At 35.3% G+C, this 24,533-nt stretch overlaps 1 protein-coding gene across 1 annotated transcript in view; it reads right to left on the bottom strand.

Annotated features, from left to right (window-relative positions):
* The window catches only part of LOC145693704 (uncharacterized), a 126,102-nt gene that overhangs the window by 63,225 nt on the left and 38,344 nt on the right, over positions 1-24,533 (bottom strand). The window lies entirely within an intron of this gene.

The raw sequence follows: 24,533 nt of genomic DNA, 5'->3' as shown, positions 1-24,533 counted from the left end.
AAGAAGAAAATCATTGGAGACATTTTCGAGATAATCGTAAATTTTAATTTCCATCTTTCAGTAAACTGTCATTATTTTTCAAAGCACAAATAAAACTCAAAAACTACCTCTAGGTTATTTTATAAAAACCTTAATTTTAAAATTTGAATGGTATTTAGCCTCTAGGAGAGTGAATATAATTTACATCGGGATGAATAGACGGACGAACGAACGAATAGACGGACAGACATCCAAAAATCCGTTTTCTGGCATGTAGGAATTATGAAACGTGTAATCTTTTGAAATTTCAAATTCGCCTCTTTTGCATGCAACATACTTTCTTCTCTCCTATAATTGCTCGAAAGTAAAAATACATGGCAGGTGGAAATGGAAATGTTATCACTTTAATAACTGAATGCTAAGAAGCATTTAAAAACTTATGTAATGCGTATGTGAAGCTATAAATTATTTTGTGGACAATAAAAGACATGGATAAATCTTCCATTATAACAAAAATTGATGGTGGTAAACGGCAAAGGAGTCTTGAAGTATGCGCCCTTGAGTGGGAGATTTTGAAAATATGCACAATAATATTGTATACATTCTTACGTAATTTTGGGCAGAAGAAGGTACATGTATGCCATTTACATAAAAACCAAAAGAACTCACATTTTGAAAAGAATGTCCTCTAAATTGCGTCCCTCTCTGAGTTAACATTTCTGCATTCGCGAATGGATGTTTCTCATAACTTTCTGCACTACGTCCGCAGTAATGAATCGAATCTCTTCACACGTCGAAGCTTTGAATTCATTCAATGCAAGATTACGAGTAACAAACACACGACCCTATATTTTTTTCCGTGTTTAACGAAAAAAAAATGTCCAAACATGAGAAATAACAATCACTAGATCTCTTTAAACTTAAAAAAATATATTCTCCCAGTAAGCATTTATTCGTCATTGATGACTTCTAGCTTAGAAACTTGTAATTAGTAAAGGAGGAATTAAACTTCCATTAGATACATATCAAATAATGCGGTGTGGATTATACTAGTACTAATCAGCAGCCGACTACTTTAGGTATGGGTCAGTGTAAAAGCTTATTCGTATTTTTCTAGAAAATCAATAGAAACGAATTTATTTATGAACCTGATAATTGCTGGTGTGTAAGATTCATGCTGCCTATCTTTCACCGACACTGACAATGAAATATATACTCATCAAACTCTTCATCATAACACTAATAAGATTACAGTATGTAGTATGGTTAATGAGATGTTGCCAAAACCTAAATTTATGTTTAATTAAATGATTTTCAAAGCTGATTCATACATCAGTCGATAGATAGCAAAGATGAACAAAATGATGTGTTGCAGGTTACATTTACATGCATAGTTTTCGAGAATATGGCATCAAAAGTATGTCGCTTGTTGCCATCTTATGTTGCTAGAAAATATTATGGAAATAATGGGAAAAAACATAAAAAAGTTTGAGTAAAATATTTATTGTGTATTCTAACATTTGAGACGATTTAACTATAACACAAACTGATAATCAATATTAAAATTTTTTAACAATTTTTCAACTGTAGCCAAACAATGTGTATACCTTTCCCTGTTATACGGTAAATAACAGCTATTTCAGAAAAAAGTTTCTGTATGTTGTATTGAGATATCGTTATAATAATTTAACTTCGAAGTGAAACTTTTAGAATCGGTCCGACATAATCAGCTGTCATATAAAATGAATCGTACATATAGTAATGTAATCTGCACAAGACTTATCTTGGATAATATTACCTTTATTGTAATCAGAGCGGATGTTAAAAGTGTACAATGTTTTCAGCAAGCCTCACCGCTACCCGCTATTGCATATTTTTAGTCACTCACCCTACCCCAGCATGTCTTCAATGGTATTACTGATTCCGGATGTTGTCAGAATAAATGTAGCAACCTACCGAATGATCTACACATAATTCAACTCCACAAAGCTCATGGATTAATATGTCCTAATTTTAGTCGGCTTTATCATCGACTGTAATATTATTAGCAAATTGATCGGACTGGTTCTCTTAAAATCATAAATTTGCTTAGATAACAGAAAGTTCTGGACTCTGCTAATGATGAAGCAAATGTAGTTGGATTGCATTTGTCTTCCTTGTAGATCTTACTTGTATTATTCATTTATCATTTGAATTATAAAATTGTTCAAATATTTTATATTCATGAGATTATAATTACTCAAAAGAATATTGATTAAAGTACAAATCTAATTTTTTATTGTTATTTTTTACAGGTCTTCATTTTGGTCCTCATTTCCCTTGTACCAGAACTTCCATGTGTACGGGTTTACACATTATCAGGCGTTGCTAAGTCACCAGCCAAAGGTGGTACCAGTGTTAGTAAGGTCCAAAACACACCTAGAAATAACATTGGTCTTCAATTTGGCGCTCTTGGAGGCATAGATGGGCTTCGTGCTCTTCATGGTGGAGGTGCCTTAGATAACTATGCATTTGATCATCAATTCCCGTTGGATTTTCTTAGCAGTCTTTTGGAAGGGTACAACGATCCATTAAACAATCTCGGATATTTACCTTAAATATACTTTCCCTTTACCTAAAATGTACTTTTTGTAGAATGATTGTAAAAGGTCTTTACAAAGTAGATTTTAATAAAGGTCATATTGTATATTTGTGTAGCATTTAATTACCTGTAAAATTTGAAGTTCAGGGGCTCAGTGGAATAAGGACCCATCCCAACTAAAACACAATTTCTAGCTCTAACAAAATTGGCATTTTGTGACCATGTTTTGTTACTGTATAGAAGCTTAACAAATATTTATGTATGTATTACATCAGAATTCATGTGAACCCTAAAAAAAACTCCAAACTTAGTCAAACTGAGATGTTCCTTTTTCATTTGAGCTCCTCACTGTTTCCACGACTTCCTTTCTTAATTTTCAGTGTTGCATTCACCTTTTGGAACTGAAGAGTAAAAGAACTGGTCACCCTACCTCTACACCTTTGGCCCATAACTACACCTAGCTGCATTAAAGTAAATGAGTTTAAAAAAACAGAGTGCAAAATCATCACAGTCTAAGCGCTAGTGGAGAAATACAAATATAAAAAAATAAAAAGGAAACCTCTTCGCACTTGAATGATTTGACGTAGTGAGTTCAGATATGTAAACAGCCATAATTATTAAACTATATGGAATTACGGACACAAGTTTCCAGAACATAATTAAATATAATTGTTTTCTATATTTTCATACTATAATTCACCTGTTCATTACATATAAAATGATTCATATCTGTTCATATGAATTAACTGTCATTAACTTGCACACTTCTGATAATAACGTAACTTAATTTCACCTCCAGTAACTTATTAGTGTAGGAATATTACTACAAAAATATTAAGTGGGGGAATTCTCCTCATCCCTTAAAGATTTTGCACCCTGGCGGATAGAAGTATCAGATAAAACAAAACAGGTATTAAATCCATTTCCAGTTCCATCGGACGTGCATGGATATTTCTTAATAATATTAAATAAATGTCCAATGGATAAGACCACCAAGCGTACAGTATTATAGACAGTTTCATAATGTGTAATATTCTCCTTCTATTCCCAATACTAAAATAACAACGTAAGAATAATAAAATTCCCAAGGGTGTTGACCCAAGGTTTGAAGTTAATGGAAAGCTACTTGTATTAATAGACAATGAGAGTCTATATGCTGCGTCTATAGCCCTACTATCGATATTTGTATTACGGTGTCGAAAGGCTGAAAGCGCATACGATTACAGTTTCCGCAATCGCATTCTTATTTTTAGTTTACTTATTTTATATAATGTCGAATATAGATTTTATTTGTGATAATTGCTTCCAAGATCATCCTTAAAATATTAAAAACATCTACAACATTATTAACTTATAATGAAAAATGCCCAACGAAGAGACATATACGCGTATCAAAAATTACTCATTGAGCTTAGCAAAATGATACGAATTTTTTAGTTGTACATTCTACTGTTATGCCCTTCATACTAAAGGAAACGGATGGTTAATAAAAATGAATTGTAGGCGAGTGTAAATTCTCGTGTGGCATTTTCGAGAAAAGCGAATTTTTAGTAATTCAAAAAAGTTGGCGCTGTATGACATTAACAACGGACTCTATTAAGATGAAATTAATACTAAACATACACTCACCAAAATTTTCACTAAAACACTAGCATATATAGCGACTGTACATAGTATAATTAATGAAATAAGAGCAAAATTATTATAAACAATTAATCCTTAATTTATTTTTAATTATAAGAGTCCAAAGGTGAGATATACAGAGGCTGCTTATCAATTTCATGGAAACACCTGAAGCTGGAAACACGTGAGACGTTTAGGGAAAACTTCGTACTTCGTGAGGAACAGTAAAACGGCAATGTGAAGTGAACTAAAGAAACAGTGATAATGTAAAATGGGCGACCACTATGATTTCCAAAGAGGGTGGAGTGGCAAAGTGTTGGGTGTGTCGTGAGAAGACAATGTCCAACTTGATGACAGCATACAAACTTATGGTAAAACCACATCAGCAAAGACAAACCATAGTTGGAAGAAAACCGAAAGTGACAGATTCCGCTGAGTATTAAAATGGATTGTTAGGCAGAACCTTCGTGCGACTGCGGTGCAAGTGACGAAGGAACTCAAGCAACATCTCCCACAGCCTGTCAGCAATCACAGTTCGCCGCGAGTTATACGACAAAGATATATGGGCCGATTTATACAGACGAAACCTCTGAGAATGGACTACCTACAAGGCTTTAACATGATGCCAATAGTGGCGAGAATACTAATATGGACCGCTGATGACTGAAAAGTGTAATATAGTCGTTGGAGTCATCGTTTACCTTATTTTAAACCATGGACCGTGTTTATGTGTGTCGGTCGTCCAAAGAAACGTATAATCAGCAGTCTCTTCATCCAACCATGAATCATGGTGGCACCTATGTGATTATGTTGGCCGTAATATCCTGGTTTCCGGTGGGTTTTGTATTAATACTTAACAGTAGCGCCATTGCCTCTGATTATGTCGCCATTTTAGGGAACCATGCGCATCCTATGGTTCAGATATTGTTTCCGGGCAAGGGCACCATATTCCAGGATGATAATGCGCTCGTTCTCACAGCTGAAGCTGGTGCGGTGTGGTTTCAGGAACATCGAGATGAAACTGGACATCTCCCATTGCCCGCCCAATCCCCGGATCTCAACACAATTGTCTTGAACAGCTATGCTCCATTTTGGAGACATGAATCCGGTGCATCCTCTCTCATGGAACTGAGTGTTGCGCTGCAAGTGGAATGGTATCATATTTGACTTATTACGGTTCATGACTTCTATGTCGCATCAGAGCTGCTGTGAGGGTGAAACTGGTCCAATGTCATATTTATCTGGAAAGGGGCACTTTTTTCAGGTGCTTTGCTAAATTGAGACTCCTTTGTATATCAATCGATAGATCGCATCAACCTGAATGCAATAACATGATTCAGGTAAATTCTCATGAGTAATTTTCGATAAAATGACTAAAATATTAATTTTATGACACTAAAACTCGTGTTGTTTGTTATCAATCATAATCGATAATTTTTACTCTGATGCAAAAGATTATTCATTTATTGATGCACTGTATATGTTAAAAAAAAAATACACTGTTAACAAAAAGGTCGTCGTCTCCTAACGGTGGCACACATACTTCCAACAGTGACACATATTTCCAACAATGAAGCATACGGAATTTATAAATTGAACAAATAAATATTGAAAGTTCGATTTTGGACTTACAGGCAGAAAGAAAAAATAAGATTGTGCCACATCCAAGGGCGCCCATGTTGTGGTTTCCAAGGGGAGCAAGTATAAGCGATATTTCAAATGTAGTCTCAAATTTTGCGGTAACTATTTTAAAATATCTATTGGATTTTAAATCTTCCGAAGCACAATTTCCTCTAAAGAGGGAGGAGCCTCCCACCTTGCCTCCCTGATGGGCGCCCTTGGCCACATCTGACGCCTTGTAAAATGTGAAAAACACTTAAAGCAACAGCATGTGTTCCATGATTTTGTAAATTTTTCTTAGTGAATTTTAGATTATAAATATGCTACTTATTGCATTAATATTGTATATTTAGATGTAACGTTCTTTCAATGTTTAACAGAAACAAAAAGAGAAATTTTAACCAAAAAGTTGGAAAATGATCACTCGATATTGTTGTCAGATTTTCGTAATATTTCCCTCTTTCCCGCACTTCAACCTGTCCACGTGCTTGCAAAGGACATATCAAATCCTAGAGCAGCAAATGTGAAAAGGTCAGTTTTGAGCATTGCTTATTGTGCATACAAAAACTAATAATTAAATATTACAAAGCTCTGATCAGAGTTGGGGAATAATATTCAATAACCATTCAAAAGAAACAAAGGACTCGTTCTCAAGTATAACATCATTCATTTGTAACATGCGAGTCATTGGGTAAACTTTACATATATTTTCATAAAAGTTATCCTTCTCATGTATAATCGATGCACACAATGATCATTACATGCACAACACAACAAAGGTTATTATTTAAAACTATCCACTTCAATTCCTTATTAAAATTATTCTTGTTACCCATGCATGCGCTTTTGTTATTTGCTAGTATCATAGTGTGTTAACAACCAAAGCATTTAAAGAGAAAGGCAATGATGTGAAGAATCCCCCTGTTTAATAGTATTTTATTATTATTATTATTATTATTATTATTATTATTATTATTATTATTATTATTATTATTATTATTATTATTATTATTATTATTATTATTATTATGTAATATTGATGTTAAAAGTATTGGTCGAGTACAATGGCATTGTACTCTGTTTATTAATAGAAGGTCCATTTAATAATTGTTAGCTGTTTACATCTTAAACATGAATACATTAACACGAATGCAAAGATTGTTAGTGAGGAAAACTCGAGATTATTTCCTTGATTTCCTACTAGCTGAAATGCCCGGTGGGAAATACGTATTTGAACCAACCTTAGGATACACATTTGAATGTAAATGTACTGATTTAAAAAAAAAAAAAAAACCTTGAAATACTTTATTTTAAGCAGAAATTTTGAGCCCCTGCCCTTAGGATACGCTCATTAATGAAAGTGACGTGATAAAATACTAGCTTGAGGTGGGTATTTTATTTACGCTGAGACACGAATACACTTATTGTTTAATGAAGAGTTTATATACCAAGATCTAACTTGACGAAATCGTGAGATACTAAATTTTTTACATAAATTTTGTCCCTCCGCTTCCCTCGTAGGATACATATTTTAATCAAGATAACATAATTAAAAAAAACAGTTGAAGGTAAGTGATAGTTATATTCAAAAAATATAATTTCAATCGGTTCAGCCATTTTCACATGATTCGATCACAAGATCAGGAGGCACAGTAGATCAGTGGTTGCCGGTGGCAATAGCCAAGCGGACTCGGTCATACGGCTTCGGATCATGAAGTGTAATCCACTAGGGGTTCGAATCCCTCTGAAGAACATGGTCGGAATATAGACGAACGAACGGGTATACTAACAATAGGGCTATAATCTAATAAAGCCCACTGCATGATCCTAATACTAAACTCTGCTGAATGCACTAAAGAGGATTACACGATTTCAGATATGAGCTCCTCCGTGGCTAAGCGGTTAGCGTACGCGCCTTTGGCGTGGGAGATCCGGGTTCGATTCCCGGCGGGAGCTCATGTGGTTCGGATTCCACGTTAATCAGTAGGTCCACGTCTCGTATAGCCTCGCTGTTGAACAGGACGCTAAACTAAAATCAACTCAACGATTTCATGTATGGGATATTCCGAAGAGCATTTTGCACTAAGAAAAACTGTATATCCTTTTATTATAGGCAACCAATATATCTTGGCTACTGCACAGGTTGCATAGAAACCAGGGAATGTTAAAGTTTTTAAACAGGACATGGATAATCACCATTACTCTTGAAGATGTTAACGAATTCAATCCATCCATTAACGAACTCCTTCGAGATAATAGCTCTAGCTGTCTATTATCTCGAAAAAAACAACATTCAAAAATTCTCTTTCGTTCAAGTTATCGCGTGGAGTAACGGACGGACAGATGACTGTCCTACCAATACCATCTTATAAGTCCCGCTGAATGATCCTAATAAAACAGATACCGTATATTGTAACTTACAATAATGTTCAATATCATAATCAGAAAAAAAAGTCTTCAATATAAAGCAAACAAGCCATCCTAGTAGTTTACGTTTTATTTTATAATTATGAAAACATACAACTAAATAAATGTCTTAAATTATGTTTCCATATACCTTTTAATAGCATTCATTTCATAAGAATTAATCCACTTACTTGTTTGTTCATTGCTAGAACACACGTGGTAAACGTAAATAAATTCAATGTTCTAGCTTAATCTAACCATAATATATACTGAATTTCTAACCAATTATTTGTTTGTTGGCAATTTAAGATCCTGTTTTAGCACTGCGGCTAAGACTTGAACTATTACTATAACATAGGATTCGGACTAAACAAGCTGGAAATCAAATATTGGGCTCGGTCTCCCTCACCAAATATTTCAACGCTAATAATTTTAACCACAAAAAACTTGTATCTAACGTATTACATATCATTCTAACACTAACTACACAAAAATAAAATGATAAGTATGTCCCAGTTAGCAGAAAGTGTAATGAGTTCTACCAGTACATGACAAGAATTACTACAATAGCTAATTTTTCCTTTCACCTGTAGCGATAAAAAAATATTTCTTTTATCTATGCGACTTTCCTCAAGAGCCGCCACTGTTTTTCAATATGATTCTCTAATGTTCTTATTTCTAGTGGCAAATTGAGATGATTTCGTCACCACTATTATTTACAGAACGGAAATGGCCTGCTATTTACAGGTCATCACTCGACTAAGTAGGGAATCTTTTCATAACATTAGCAAAATACTGTGTATATAAAGAAAATAAGGCATTATGAAATTTTCAAAAGAAAACAATATAATACAGATTGCTACGGTGTGTCAGTTCCTTCCTATCCCGTGCACGCAACAGTGAAGACTATAATTTAGTATTTGATAACATCGCAAAATCTAGAGACTGTAACCTTTCAATGTAGGCTAATTATGAAACAATTGTGCAACTTTAATGTAACTTATCTTGTAAACAAAAAGTAAACAACAGAAAAAGGGAGAAGTATATTTCACATTTTCTTATAATTACGGATAAAAAATAAACACGTGGCTCTTACACGGAATTAAATTAAAAGAACTGCTGGGAGTTTTTTTTTAATCAGCAATATAAATGTGAAAATAAAAATCAGAATGATCTCATTGCAAATTCGAAATTAAATTAATTCATTGAAATATCTTGTTTAAAAGTAAGCAAAGAAAGAAAGAATAAAACTGAGTTTGCCCATGATTAAGCACATACCATAAAAATATTTCAGTAAAACCGTACGAACGGTAAGTGTTTGCAAGGGGACTCCTGGTTCTAATCTGGTTGCTGCCATTCTGAGATTTTTACAATTTTTTTCTGTTGTACCAGGCGAATGCTGGCATGAAATATTTAATCTTGTATCCTCTATGCTTCCTTAGCAGAAACACACATATTATATTGGTCTAGTTTGTCCGAACAACCTCTCCAAACTGAACCTACGTTTGCAAGACTTTTCAAGAATATGCTTATACAGATGTATCTAGCGTTACCGTGACACTATGTTAGACGACACCTGCATTCTTGCATCGCTACGTCGATCCGGCACCAGGTATGGGGTGCTATTGGATCTCGTGCCCGTTCGTGCCTCTTATGCATTAACGTACATTTGACCAGCCAACATATAGGCTATTGACGAGATATTGGACCCAATTATAGTTATTTTAGAGCAGGTCTTACCGGGAACTATAGTATATTCCAGCTGGATAAGGGGAGCCTTCATGTTGCCCACACTGCCCTACACTTCCTGGCTGGACACAATGTTCCTCTACTCCAGTGTTTCCCAACCTTTTTCAACCTACGGCACACTACAGGTGTAACTTGAATTCTCGAGGCACACTCATATATATCATTATTGGTAAATATAAAATACCGTGGTAATTTCTTTCAGTGATTACTGATCTTCTCACAGAAAAGAAAGCTTGATCACTGATTTTCCCCCGTGGTAAATCATTATGCTTATTTTCCATTCTAATTTAAAAATAGAAACCAATTGCAATGAAATATGGGACTCAGGTTATTAAACATACACTTTCTTTTTCGAAAACTGTATCCAAACTTTAACTAAGAAGGAAGATCACTAAATAACGAACGAAAGCACAAATCTCTTGTACTTTTAAAACACAAATGTAGGTATGTATGTTTGCTTTGTCGAAAGGATTGAATGATATTTTAAGGTTTCAAGTTACGAAATAGTCTGCAAAAATAAATAAGCAATAATGGTCATAACAGTGATAACACATACTTTTTTCTCAACATTAAAAATGTACAGAAAAGTAACACAATATGAAACTTATAATTTATTAACGTAGTTAATATACATTGCATTTTTTAAATATATGAAAATTAGAATTCTTCAATAATATTTTTTTAAATAAATTTAGCTGTGACTATGAAACTAGTGTACACATATAACATTTCTGGTTAATGAAGTTTCTAGAAAAAAATAATATATACAAAAGTTCTACAATACATTTAGAGAAACATCAAATTTAACATATTTAAAACAGCAAACAGTAAAAATTAAACATAATTTTGGTACTATATAAACCGACAATTGTAGAAACGAAGGATAACACATAATGATTAATAAGTGTTTCAGTCCTCTATATTTAGATTTTGCCATAATCCCAATCACACAATGATAAACAAAAATATCATTTTATACTGTATATGTCTTTGAAGTAGCAATTATTAACATTCAGAAAATGTTTATATTTATTTTAGATAAAAAATTTCATCCAGCTTGGGTGAAGATGGGAAGGAGTTTAATATGCTAATGGCATTGCCTCTTTTTATGGCTAGGCTTATCCTTTGTGTCAAAAAGTAACCACTTCTAGGATCTCCTGATTTGTTAATTAATGTTGATCCTAATTCCTTTAAAAACATTCTGGCTTCTTTGCTAAAAACGCCCATTGTTTCCGTGGCAAACGCAATAAAAATGTGATCTTCTTTAAGTTTTGAATATTTAGAATGTTTCCGCATACACGCTGTCTCTGCTGCACTTCCCGCTTCTTCAGTAGTTGACGTTAAGTAAGATGGGGCAAAAGTATCTACACATGTTACATCCCATACTAGACACTGGCCCCTTTTCCAAGGTGTCAAAGTAATTCCATCTGGCCGCTTATTATCATTCCGCTCAATATCGTTCAATAATATTAGTAATGTAACAATTTTCCAATAATATCTATTGAAGGTTACAATTGTTTAATAATATATGAAGGTTACAATTTTTAAAAAATAAGTAAAACAAGTTGGTGCATGAAGCAAAATTAATGTGCAACTTGAGCTTGATGTTATTTCACAATCTTCTTCAATTGTGGACGGATAGTTGATAAACACACCCTTATATCGTGTTCCGAAATTAATAATGGTAACTTGTTCTTACACTTGATTGTGTTCATTACAGAAAATCTTACTTTACTTAAGCAGGATGTAGAAAAGGGAATGAAAACTTTCACAGCCTTTGCAGAAATAACTAGATATTCTCTCCGGAGAGAAATTCAGAATGATGCCATATCTTGCTGTGAGTGCTGGAGCTTCAAACTTCGGTCATTCCTCACATCGACAGGTTCATAGTAATGTGAAATAAAAATACAGTAGGACGTCGATAATCCGAACATCAAAAATCCGAACGCGTCGCTAGAAACTTTTTACATTTTGTCTTAGCGCTAGCGATGAACAAATAATAGGGTTGTCCGTCGGCATTGTGTGAAGTCAGTGTTTTTACAAAAGCTCATTCATATGTAATTGTTCGTCATACACATTTTTATTTTTATTTTCCCTTAGGACTATACAAGTTAAGTTTTAAGTGTGAGTTACAAGAACGGTGTAATTTAGTGTACGAGCAGGTTCTTCAGTAACTATAAATATAAGTAGCCTTACGTACATTATTGTAATTACTGCATGTACTGTATAACCACTGTATCGATAAAATAGTATACCGTACAGTATATTTAAGCGTAAATGGCATTTTCTTGGTCATTTTTCGAAAATTCGAACAATTTGAAAATCCAAACTACCTGTGATTCCAATAGTTCGGATTTTCGACTCCCTACTGTATACATTTTTCCTATGTCCTGCAATTTGGTTGCTATAGAATTAATAATTTTGTTTCGATTTCCTCGCGGCACACCAGCGGCCAATTCGCGGCACATCAGTGTGCCGCGGCACACCGGTTGGGGAACGCTGCTCTACTCCCTTGACAGGCGTTTTATCTTGATCTGTCGTCGAATGAATACGTGTGGTCGATGGTTGCACATCGTCTCAACTCCGCCAGCTACAATTGATGAGCTGTGGCTACCGCCCACTGGACGGAAAGTTTGCTCGTCCGTCCATCCAGCGGGCGGTGGCTGTGGCAATTTGTCGAAGACGCTTGGCTAGTGGACTCACAAGATACTGGCAGTCGTCAGTTCATCACGCGTCGCACAGAGCGATAAGTTTAGTCATTTGCTACTTGTACCATCAGGTCTTTGCCTGCCAACTTTGGTGCTGTTATCTTGTCTGTTTTTAAGTGTTACATTATTAATAGCTTTCAGTGTAGGGCATAACTTTCAGTTACAGTTGTCAAAATTATGGTTCATTTGATTACTCACCAATATGATGTCACTGCTGAAGAAAAAAATATGTCCATGAAAATTGGCCGAAGAGCCATACCCCATATTGGTTCATGCATTGTTTACGCTGGAGTACAACTCTGGAAATAAATAAATTCAATGCGCTTGAAACACCAGTCTACCTAGGCAATTACATAAACGCGGATTATCATAATATTAATTTACAGTCATCTCCGTGAAGATAACATGGAACGTAAGAAGGATGAAATTTGTTTATGCATGTTTTTATTCACCCCTTTATAAGTCATTCATCCATTGTCAATTGGTTTCTGATGTGTATATACAGTAAACTATCGTTTAACCGTACTTCTGCATATGCTTATTTTTACGATATAATTTTGTGTATATAATAAAATTACGTGTAATGAAATCTGAAATTTATATTTTTGGGTACATAACATTCTCATATAGAGCTTTTATGGGGATGAATTGTATATTTTCATCAGGTCCCTTTCCAGAGATATCTACCTGTGAAATATGCGTTTAAAAAAAATCTGAATTTTCAGAAAATCCTACAAAACAAGGGGCCACGTGAAAAGACTGAAACATCAGAGGTGGTGCATGACCACACCTACGTCAGAGGTATTAATCCAGAAAAGCCAGTTTCCTAATCATTTCCCTTCTTGCAAAACAATCTGCTAAATTCGGGGCTTTTATTGTCAGTGACGTACTTTTGCTCACCCTTTCATATTTCTTGTATGACAATGGCTACTACACAGTCTTGTAGCTTACAGTTTGCTGAACATTTTGGTTTCCGTTCCACATCGATCGGATAATTAGGATCTGAGAAACTTCAGATTTGCTAACCCCATCTGACACTCCAAAATGATGCATACTCAGAAACAAATATAGCTGCCACTCGAAACCTACAGTTATTACAATTAAACTAATAATTGTTTTGAACTAACAGCATAAGGTACTTGCACAGAAAAAAAAAATACATTTAAAGTAAACTGTCGAGCAACATAATTGGACCACTTGATATGGATTTACCCTTTGCCTTTATGAGAGTGCCCGTCAACTACATATAATAACACCAACGGACAGATATACAACTTAAGACCCCCATCACTAGCTTCTAAGGTTATCAAGGTGTTGCTCTAGTTTGAAATTTGATTAGAGAAGACAGCCATGGAGTCTCTGCAACGTAACTATAAATTCATACAAGCCACTCTCATGCAGGGTAATTCACGAGGAAGTGGAAATACTCTGGATGGTGATGGTATGGGTGATTCTAAGCAAAAAAGTTGCAATCCACAGGTTATGAACTAGTTTAGACTCCAAACAGAAAAGTATATTGTATAGTATGGTACTCTAACGCACATGATAGAGAAATTATAAAGAACAATTTCCAAATTTATCTCGAAACATTTTCCGTTTTCTCGAATAGTTTGTGGAAATTGAATGACAACACTATCGCAGAGGTAAACAAAAATAAATACCGTAAACCGGAGTAACTTCGTCACCCCGGGGTAATTTCGTCATGGTTGCAATGTTGTCATATTACATGCGTACGTGCCGTCATCAGTAGCGAAACTAAAGTGTTGTTGCCTTTTCACTTTAAGGTGAGCTGGAAACATGTCGCGAAAGTACCAGAAAGTTGTGGGAGGCCGCAGCTATCAAAACTACCACAAAAAAAGTACAGGATGCCACGGGATTAATAGTGCAGGGAAAATCCGTCTCTTAGACTTCAAAAGTGACAAGTGTACCGCGAACGACCCTCCAGGACAAAAAGTATGAGCGTCATGGTGGAACTGTGGAACGACCTTTGACGTTGGACGAGCTGGAAGAGAAAGCCATTATTGGTACTCCTGCGGAACTTGCAGCGTGGATCATTCCATTTGCTAGGTCTGACATTGCCCTACTCGTCAAAACACACTTGGATAAGAAGGGAATCACAATCAAAAGAAGGGAATCACAATCAAAACAACGTTTCCGGTGAAAATTTCCTAAATAACTTCATTCGCCGTCACAATCTTACTACTTGGCTTGCCACAAATATTACTTCCGCAAGAGCTGCCTTGTCTGCAGACGATGTACGGAACTTCTTCATAAACATCGAGCCCCAGACGCGCACCAAGCCACCGGAAAACATGTACAACTTCGACGAAACCAACATAACAGACGATCCTGGATCAAAAAAGGTAATTGTTCTTAGAGGTACCAAGCCTGTTGAGCGAGTTATGGTGCATTCGAAGACAAGAGCAATAACAGAACCAAAGACGTTCACTACATGTGCGTTATTTGTGAGGATGATGACTGAACACTTCATGACTAACCAACATTACCGGTATAAAACTTTGTACTGTGCCTTGTCACATTAAAACCGTAGGAATGTAGTCTTTTCTTTTATTTGGCAACAATCAATAAGTGTTGTAATACCTTACCGTATGGTATTAATACTTTACGAAACTTACAAAACCTTCATATCTGTTTTCCGTATATCGAATTTACCCCATACCTAAGGACACTTCGTCAATTCATTGACAAACACCTACCTGACGAAGTTACCCCATGTGGAGGGGTAACTTCGTTAGTCAATAAAGTATCAATTTGGTAACTCTGGGAACGGAATATCTTTATGACGTTAACGGTACGAGTTCAGAGTTCATTACGATTTAGATGTTCATACCTCATGGATTTCAATTATGTGCTCCCAGTGTTGGAGAGTTTGCATACAAAAATATGCTCAGAACCTGAGAAAGTTACCCCGGTTTACGGTAGCACAGCATAATCCGTTGTATATCATCCCCTTATCTTTCCAACGCGCTATAACATTTCAAGAACGGGGATTACATGCCGAGTAAGAAATACTTTTCTGTAAGGAGGTATCCAAACTGGTTTACAATCTGTGGATTGCAAACCGTTGAGAATCGGACCTATGTTCATGGGAATTTTTTACTTAGACTACTTAGACTATAGACCAAAGTATTTTTACTTGCTTGTGAATCACCCTGTATGTGGCTTGAAAAGTTATTACCAACAAACATTCACAATATATGCTAATTAATTCGTTTGTTTTGATTTGAATTTATCGTCCCTTTTAGCAGCGAGGAGATATAAGACATGGACTTACAACTTCACGTGGAATCCGAACCACATGAGCTCCCGTCGGAAAAATGAAAAGAAATCTTTGAGTTTTACGTCCCACGGTTATGCCTGTTAGGCTAAAGGAGACGGTAATGATGAGTAATGAATGAAATGGTGAAATGAAGAAAGTGGGAGGAAACGGGAGAACCCCGAGAAAACCCACACACACGGTGTTTGCCCACCACAAAGTTCACTTGGAAGGGGCTGGGATCGAACCCGGGGCCCCAAGCACCAGAGGTGAACGCTCTACCACTGAGCCACCGCGGCCCTATAAGAGCTCCCGTCGGGAATCGAACCTGTATCACCTGTGCCAAAGGTGCATGCGCTAGCCACATAGCAACGAAGGAGCTCACTAATTATTTCATGTATTATTTTATATATTATTACTGGAAAATAATGTAAATATTTATTTCAAGAAAATTGATTGTTTTCTTTTTTGTAATTATTAAATAGTTTTTTTTTTGTTTTTTTTTTTAGGATGCAATAAAGGGATGGTATACCGGGGGCGTATGCCCGGTTGCCAGGCGGGTCAGTCCACTGTGCTCTATATCAAAGAAAACCGTATTCAAATTGATAAATTCATTCTGAAGTTATTCGAAACTAAGAAAGTGTGCGAAACAGTATACTACATTATGCTGATGACTATAAAAGCGTACGTTTCATGAGAGCAGCAGCTCAGCAGCTAGTTCATGCACATTATCATTATCATTACGTTTCGAGATATAACTTAGGCTAAATAGCATACATAAAATCCTTCTACTAATGCACTACTTAAGCAAATTAAATGATTAATGACTAAGAAAGCCAATTTGATATCACGTATCATCTGGCAACAGTGCTAGTTGGAAGTGGGTTGTGTGAATAGATTCTCTCTTTTAAAAAAGATTTTTTTTCCCCTTGCTTAATGTATATTTAAGCCACTTTTGACACACTTTTCCTTTCCAATTCAACACGTGACTTTGACATTGAATTTATACCTTTTTCTCTTTCTTATGTTGCTGCAGGCAAAATGAGAGGGAAAAAAAGAGAGAAAATATGAGAAATTACTTTCTCTATAGAGTTGGACACTCAAATGACCATTGGCGTAATATATTAGCTATAAATAATTTTACTAGAAAAGACAAAGGACAAAAAATGAATTACAGGAAATACACAAATTAATATAAATAAATAAACTTATGCAGTCCTGGTTATAAATCTTAGGACTAACCTAAGACAATAAAATTAAAAAGTCAAACACAACAAATAGACTAAAAGGACTATCTTTTATTATTTGTTCAAAATTGGATCCATTTGATACAACATATACTGGTTGGGAAGTTTTTCTAGTTTTTTTCAAGACACTGGAAAAATCCTCTACAATAAATTCCTTCCAGTAAGTGGTACAGTAAACATTTTCTAATCTGGCATTCTATTATTTGGCACATCATAATCCGGTACTGATCGAGCCGTAAAAATAAATATTCAATGTTGGAATTTAATTTTGTAGACCATAGAATTACAAATAAGAAGAATAGTTTAAATCTCACAGTTACTAGAATGACGAAGTACTTTGTGCAGTACAGTAAGTTATTTATGTTGTCTGCACAAGTTCAAAATATGCGTAAACACATAAAAATATGTGTTTTAATCGTTTGCATTTTTATCTGGAATAATTTATCATTGGTTTTCCCGTTAAAACTGTATTGACGTTCGATAATCCCGTAAGGGGCCGCGATGGTTCAGTGGTAGAAATTCATTTCTGATGCGTGAGATTCTTTGTACGATTCCAGCCCGCACCAAGTAGACTTTGTGGTGGACAAACACCGTGCACCTGGGTTTTCTCAGGGTTCTTCCGGTTCCTCTCACTTTCTTCATTTCACCATTATCATCCACGTCATCATCACCATTTCCCTTAGCCTCGATGTATAATCCTGGGATGTTACACTACAAGGAATCCGGTAAAGTCGCTAATCCGGCACGGCCGTGGTCTTGAACATATCGGATTAAGGAGTGCTTAGTGTAATAGATGTTTTATTCTCATCAGTGGCGTCAGATTTTGATGATGGGAGACTATCTAGTGCGTTCCCCACAAGTAGTTCCCCAACTTTTTTTCTACAAATACGGACGAATTTTTCTGCGTAATAAGCGGGTGTAGGCCACCGTTTTTAGATGTGAAATCCGAAGAATGGGCTTAAGCTTAGTTTATTTGTTTAAGTTTAGCACCGAGGCTATATAAGACGTAGACCTATCCAAGTTTAAGGTGTAATCTGAATCACATCGTAATACATTGAAATTTTCTTGCTATCCCACTCTGGATCGAACTCAAAACCTCGTGCATTAAAAACGCAGGTGCTAGTCCACCACATCAGCGGGGAAGGGCATTATCAATCTCGGTTCGTAATGGACTATAGCAAGGGAAACGGTGCTACCATTTCCGATTTCAATATTGATCGCTATAGACCAGAAACGTAGCATGAAAAGACATATATACAGGGTGCGGAAAAAGTCCCGGAATGATATAATATCTCGTGAAGTATAAAGACGAGCAAAACAAAAATAACACGTGCTAAATAGTTTTGAAAAAGCTATCCAATGATAGCAAACGCAAGCCCCTATCCCTACCCCCTTCGAGAGTAGAGGGGGTAACTTAAAAATTTTAAATGGGAACGCCTATTTCTTATTGTACACTTGGATTCGGGGCCTCAAGTTTCGCCTATTCAAGATTCGCCTAATAGCTCCTAGCTATGCAAACGTCAATCAAAACGATGACACAGAGCTAATTTTCTTATTAGGAGAAAATTGAATTTTTCTTAAACCCTGGTTTAGCTCGCATATGTTGGTAGTCCTGCACTTCATTCATAATTTATAGTGTATAAAAGAGACAAAAATTAACCAATCCTTGACACTGTGCACTATTGGGACATGAACGATACGGTTCGGTTGGATCAGACCCACTGCTGCTTCAGATGAAAAAGGTCATTGAAACAATCAGTTTTAAGGAGAGCTTTTATGTTCTAATACTTTAGGCTTCATATAATAAACTCTGCTTCTTTCAGAACAGGAAAGGTATCTATTACACTGAAAAACTAAAAAGAATAAGAAAGCAGGAGCTTCGAAAGATTCATAAAAGTTATGTATAATTCGAGGGTAGTTCAACACTAAGATAATGCCAACATGTCACTTTCATCTTGTTATTTGATTTCCAAAATGTGACTTCCCTACAATTAATTCACATGTCTGAGTAAAACAACCTCGAACAAGAACAGTTGAACTAAGGGCATGAGGGTTTTACATTTACAATACACCAGCTTCAGAAAAGAATTTGATACTGTGGTATGTCCAAACAAGTAATTAGGTAGCACTCTTCATTTTCTCCTCCGATCCCCAATCAATTGCTGGAATATCTTACTCCAGCCGAGTTTGCATCTGATAGTATACCTTCAATATGTGTCGTCTACTCGCACGCTTTTTTTGGGTAAAACTGAGCGATGAATGACTGGTGTGAAATAAGTCTTCTGTATGTGAAATACCGACAGAATGCCAGTGCTTTACTATCATGCGATGCATAAAGCTGTAATTGGAAAAATTATTCCACTTTTACGAGTTCTTTAGGATTCATAGTAGATGCATCAATTGACCAAGCGCCATTTTGCGATTTTCGAGATTTTTACATCAGTGAGTAGGAAACAATGTCAATAATGTTCTTTAAAAAATGGTTTGAAACCCTACATATTTGTTTAAATATTTAGAAAAAACTATTCGATGACGCGCCAAGTACTGGATCGTAATAGGAATGTTTCTATTTCCTTCAGTATCTCACTATCAGAACCGTGTTTTGGCGCTTGGTCAATTGAAGCATAACACCGTCCAATTAACTGTCTATCTCCCGAATAGTTTCTAACAAGTTGTCTTCCCTTTCTGGAGCAGACAAAGTCGTGTGTCTTCCTTATATATATATATATATATATATATATATATATATATATATATATATATATATAAAACATGTAAAACAATATCACATCATCCATATTTCCCCATGTATTTTCATGTATTTAAACATTTTGGCTGGTTGATGAAATTTGCCTTCTTTGTGAATCAGTTAAAGCAATCAGAAAAACACACTTGAAAGAAACAAATAAGATTTAACGGCACAAGCCTATCACTTGTAATTTTATATCTACCTAACCTACAGAGATGACATATATGAAACAAAGGAAATTTTGTTTACAAAATATTTTGTTATAAGCTCGAAGACCGTATAACTGAACCTAAGATCAGAAATCAAGGAAAACATGATTGTTCCATAAATGGCGGCGGCTTGAATATATATAGATTTGTAGATCTTTTGAAACAGGAGCAAGCAGAAAATGAAATGGCAATGTATCAACTCCAGATGGGACACGTCGCTAAATCAGAGAAAGCAAAGTGGTAACGCCTTTATCGATGTATTGTGGAATTCAAAAGAAGGGTTGGATCACAAGAAATAGTCATAATACAGCACTTTGATGCTGCAGTGTCTCATTACATTTTATTTATGTGTGACTAGTGATTCTTGGTGCTTTGTTTATTTTATGATTTATGCAAACTTTCGTATAATTTCTATCACTTCATTTTATGTTTTGTTTGCTGTAAGACAATTTGTAACTTCGTGTAACATTATCACAGCTCGATGTCAAGCATACATATATGTACTATCTATTCATATACCGTAATTGTGCTTAAGTTTTCTGTAGTAATTCTGTAACTTCATCTAACATTTTCATATTTCGATGTCAAACATATAATATCAGTAATATACTGTCATAGTCTAGTCATATACTGTAATTGTGCTTATACTTTTTAAATATGTGCCTTTTAAATGTACATATTTTTACTTTATATACAAATTTTTAAGTCATTTCTTGACAGTACTACCAACAAATTTCCCATTAGGCAAATCTTGAAAGGCGAATCTTGAATTCAAGATTCGCCTACACTTTCTCTTGAGTTAACATCTGTAAATTCCATTGCCTGGGGTTATTAGGCGAAAGTTGAAGTCACCTTTCGATTCTCCAGAAAAAGTGGCAGTGATTTGACCCAAAAATTGAAAACAGTATCTTCATAGATGGATGGCGCTTGAATCGACACACATAAAAAGTCGGTGCATGAAAAAGTTACGAAAATATGGATTGTCAGTCCCGTGATCTGTGGCTGTACGGTTAGAATATGAAATTGTGGAGTTAGAGGTTCTGAATTCGATCCTCGTTCAAGGCAATCTTTTTCAATTTATTTCACCAAATAAATTCCATACGTTTTAACTTCAATTAGTACTTTTTTGAAGTTACGTAGAATACAATTTTCGATAAGCTTTGCAAACTAGCTTTATGAATTAGTTCTTAGTAAGTGGGTTATTAGGGTTATTTACAACAAAAATAAACCATTTTTGTCGCCATTTGTATTTTCTTGCAAATTAATAAATATGGACAAACACATTATTTTTATCGAAGTTAACATTTATGAATTCATATTTGGGTATAAAAATGCTACTCTGAGCGGGAATTCAACTCGCGACCTCTGATTCCGCAGTCCAGTACGCTAACCGTATGGCCACGGCGTACGATACTGAGATCCACACTTTCATAATGTTTTGCCGCCCTCTTATTTGTGTGTCGATTCAAGTGCCATCCGTAAAGGCACTGTTTTCAATTTTGGGTAAAATCACTGTCACTTTTACTGGAGAATCAAAATGTGCAATAAAAAATGGGTGGTTCCATCTAAAATTTTAAAGTTACCCCCCGTACCCAAGAACGGGGTGGGGATAGGAGGTTGCGTTTGATATCATTGGATAGCTTTTCAAAACTATTTAACACGTGTTATTTTTGTTTTGCTGATCTGTATGGAATAGTTGTGTATTTAAGGGTGGCTATCGGGCTAATCACCCCCCCCCCGAAATAAATTTGTTATACACACAGCCTCATTAATATTTGCCGGCACCCAAAAAAAATAGGAGTGTTTTTCACTTGTTGTGCATATCCCCTCCCCCCAAAACAAAATCCTAAATACGGCACTGATATGGAGTATTGGACTTTATGGTTCAAAGACTTGGATATTACGGAAGTTAGAGAAGAAATATTTAGAGAGATTCGAAATATGGTGTTGGAGGAAGTAGATAAGATAAAATGTACAAAGAGAGAGTAACAAATGATGTTTTAAAACGGATAGAAGAGAAGAGAACGTTTTTAGACAGAATCTTTCGCAAGAAGGCCAATTAAATTGGACACATCTTGCGAAGAAATTGTCTTCTTCATACCCTCATAGAAGGACAGTGAGGAATAGGAAGATGACAACACAACTAATCGGTAATTTGAAAGATAGAAGAAAATATTGGGAGTTAAAAGAGAAAGCTGAAGATCGAGAAACGTCGAAGAAACATTAGGCCAAACCTTAAATTAAAAAAAAAAAAAAAAAAAACTCATTAGTCCCAGGTCCTGCCTAAAAGTTGATTCAATCTTGACTCAAATCCTTTTCAAACCGGAAGTGACAGAAAACTACCATATCCAGTTGATCATCTCAGAGCAAGAACGGTAAAAGATAATGATAGCTTGATGTGTCCTAAAACATAAGTTCCATTTACGACTTTATCCCTTCCTATTCAAACCTGGAGTGATAGATCTAAAACTTTCAACGTCAATGCTGAATCTCCATAGTTTGGATGTCTGCCCTGGGTTTGTAACGTGAAACGGAACTCATTTATTTATTAATATTCTGTTTCTGTACTTTTTGATTTATTGCCTATTGCTATTCCTCTGTTTCAGTGTAGGATGGTCAACTTGGTGTATCTGGAAGTATAGAGATAAATAAACACATCTCTATATATAAACAAAAGTCCTGACTGATTGATTAACGCCTAGGTCGAACCGTTTAAGTTAGAAACTTGAAATTTGAACGAGGCATATGGCTTGTGACGTAAGGTCTCACTAAGGAAGGACCTCTGGAAATTCGACGGGGAAGGTGAAAGATGAATAGTAATTATTATCTTAAAATGGCTATATATCGGAATCTTTTAAGGTTAGAAACATGAAATTCGGTATTCGGACTTCTCATTTAAAATAATTACATACATGTTTCTCCGTTTTTTTGATATTTTCTCTATAAGGAAAGAGGGAAAAAACGGGGAGAAAAATACAGAGTCGAGGTTACAATTGTTAAAATAGCATGGCCATATCTCGAAATCCTTTAAAGTTGGTATTTCGGCTTTTAATTTAAAATAATTAAAGATGTGTTCCAGTTCCAGCAATTTTAGATGTTTCCCTTAGAAGGGAAGAAAAAAGAACGGAAGAAAATGGGTGGGATTGTAATTCTTAAAATAAGATGGCCAATCTCGAAATTGGTTAAGGTCAGGGACATGAAATTTGGTATTTAGATATGATATTTTCGTACAAGGGAAGAAAAGAGGCGGGGAGAAAAAATGAATCGGGTTTGCAATTGTTAAAATAAGATTATGGCCATATCTCTAAATCTCTTAAGGTAAGAGGCACGAAAGTTGCTATTTAGGCTTTTAATTTAAAATAACTAAAGACATGTTTCAGTGTTTTTACATATTTCCCTTGAAGCAGCAAAAAACAAAAAAAAAAAAAAAAAAATGGGATTGTAATTGTTAAAATAAGATGGTCATATCTTGAAATCCCTTAAGAGTAGAGATATGTTAGGGATATGAAAAGTGTGAGGCCGTAAGTCAAGCAAACGCGGGGGCCTGGGAACGAAGTCCCCAGCTATAATTCGGGGGGGGGACTCATAAACCTATGGCCTCCCAAGTTCGTATAATTGCAGGTGTTCGTAAGTTTGTATATACATTTTAATATAGTAAATATTTAATTTTACATAATATCTTGCTCAATGGTGGGGTTTAAACCACAACCCCCCCCCCATTGTGTATATCTGCCACTGCTGTTCATATCTGTAAGCAGATATAACATATATTGTATGATTATTAATATTAAGTTACTTGTATGTAAAGGCTTTGATTATCTTTTAAGCTCTCAATGATCACTGAACTGCAAAACTTTCAGTAATTCTCGAAATAAGGGCTAAATTGTTTACAAATTACGTAATAAAAGCAATTCATATACAGCTGATTACAACAATTTCTTTAACATAAAGTAAAATAAAAAATAAGCAATTCTGGGCTTGTGTAAAATAGCCATACTAAGAAAGATCATAAGTCTACAATTTCTTTCATTTCTTATTTTCACTTATGATGATGAATTTGCGTATCAAATTAAATTAATTACATGCTGTGAGCTACAATTGCCAATGAGACAAGAGTTGAAAAATGAAATGAAATATTTAAGATTTACGACGCACGGTTATGCCGGCTAGGCTAAAGGAGATGATGATAATGAGAAATGAATGAAATTGTAGAACGAAGAAAGTGAGAGGAAACGGGAGAACCCCCGATAAAACCCACACAAACTGTGTTTGTTCAAAAAAACTCACTTTGGTGCAATTTGGGATCGAACCAATGACGCCATGCACCAAAGGTGAACGTTCTACCACTGAGACACCACGGCCCCCAAAGAGACAAGATTTGAGGC

Source organism: Thermobia domestica, chromosome 1 (genome assembly GCF_964235325.1).
Source record: "Thermobia domestica chromosome 1, izTheDome1.hap1.1, whole genome shotgun sequence".
In the NCBI taxonomy this organism is placed as follows: Eukaryota; Metazoa; Arthropoda; class Insecta; order Zygentoma; family Lepismatidae; genus Thermobia; species Thermobia domestica.
Note: the sequence above shows the minus strand (reverse complement) of the source record. Positions and strands in the feature narration are given on the sequence as shown.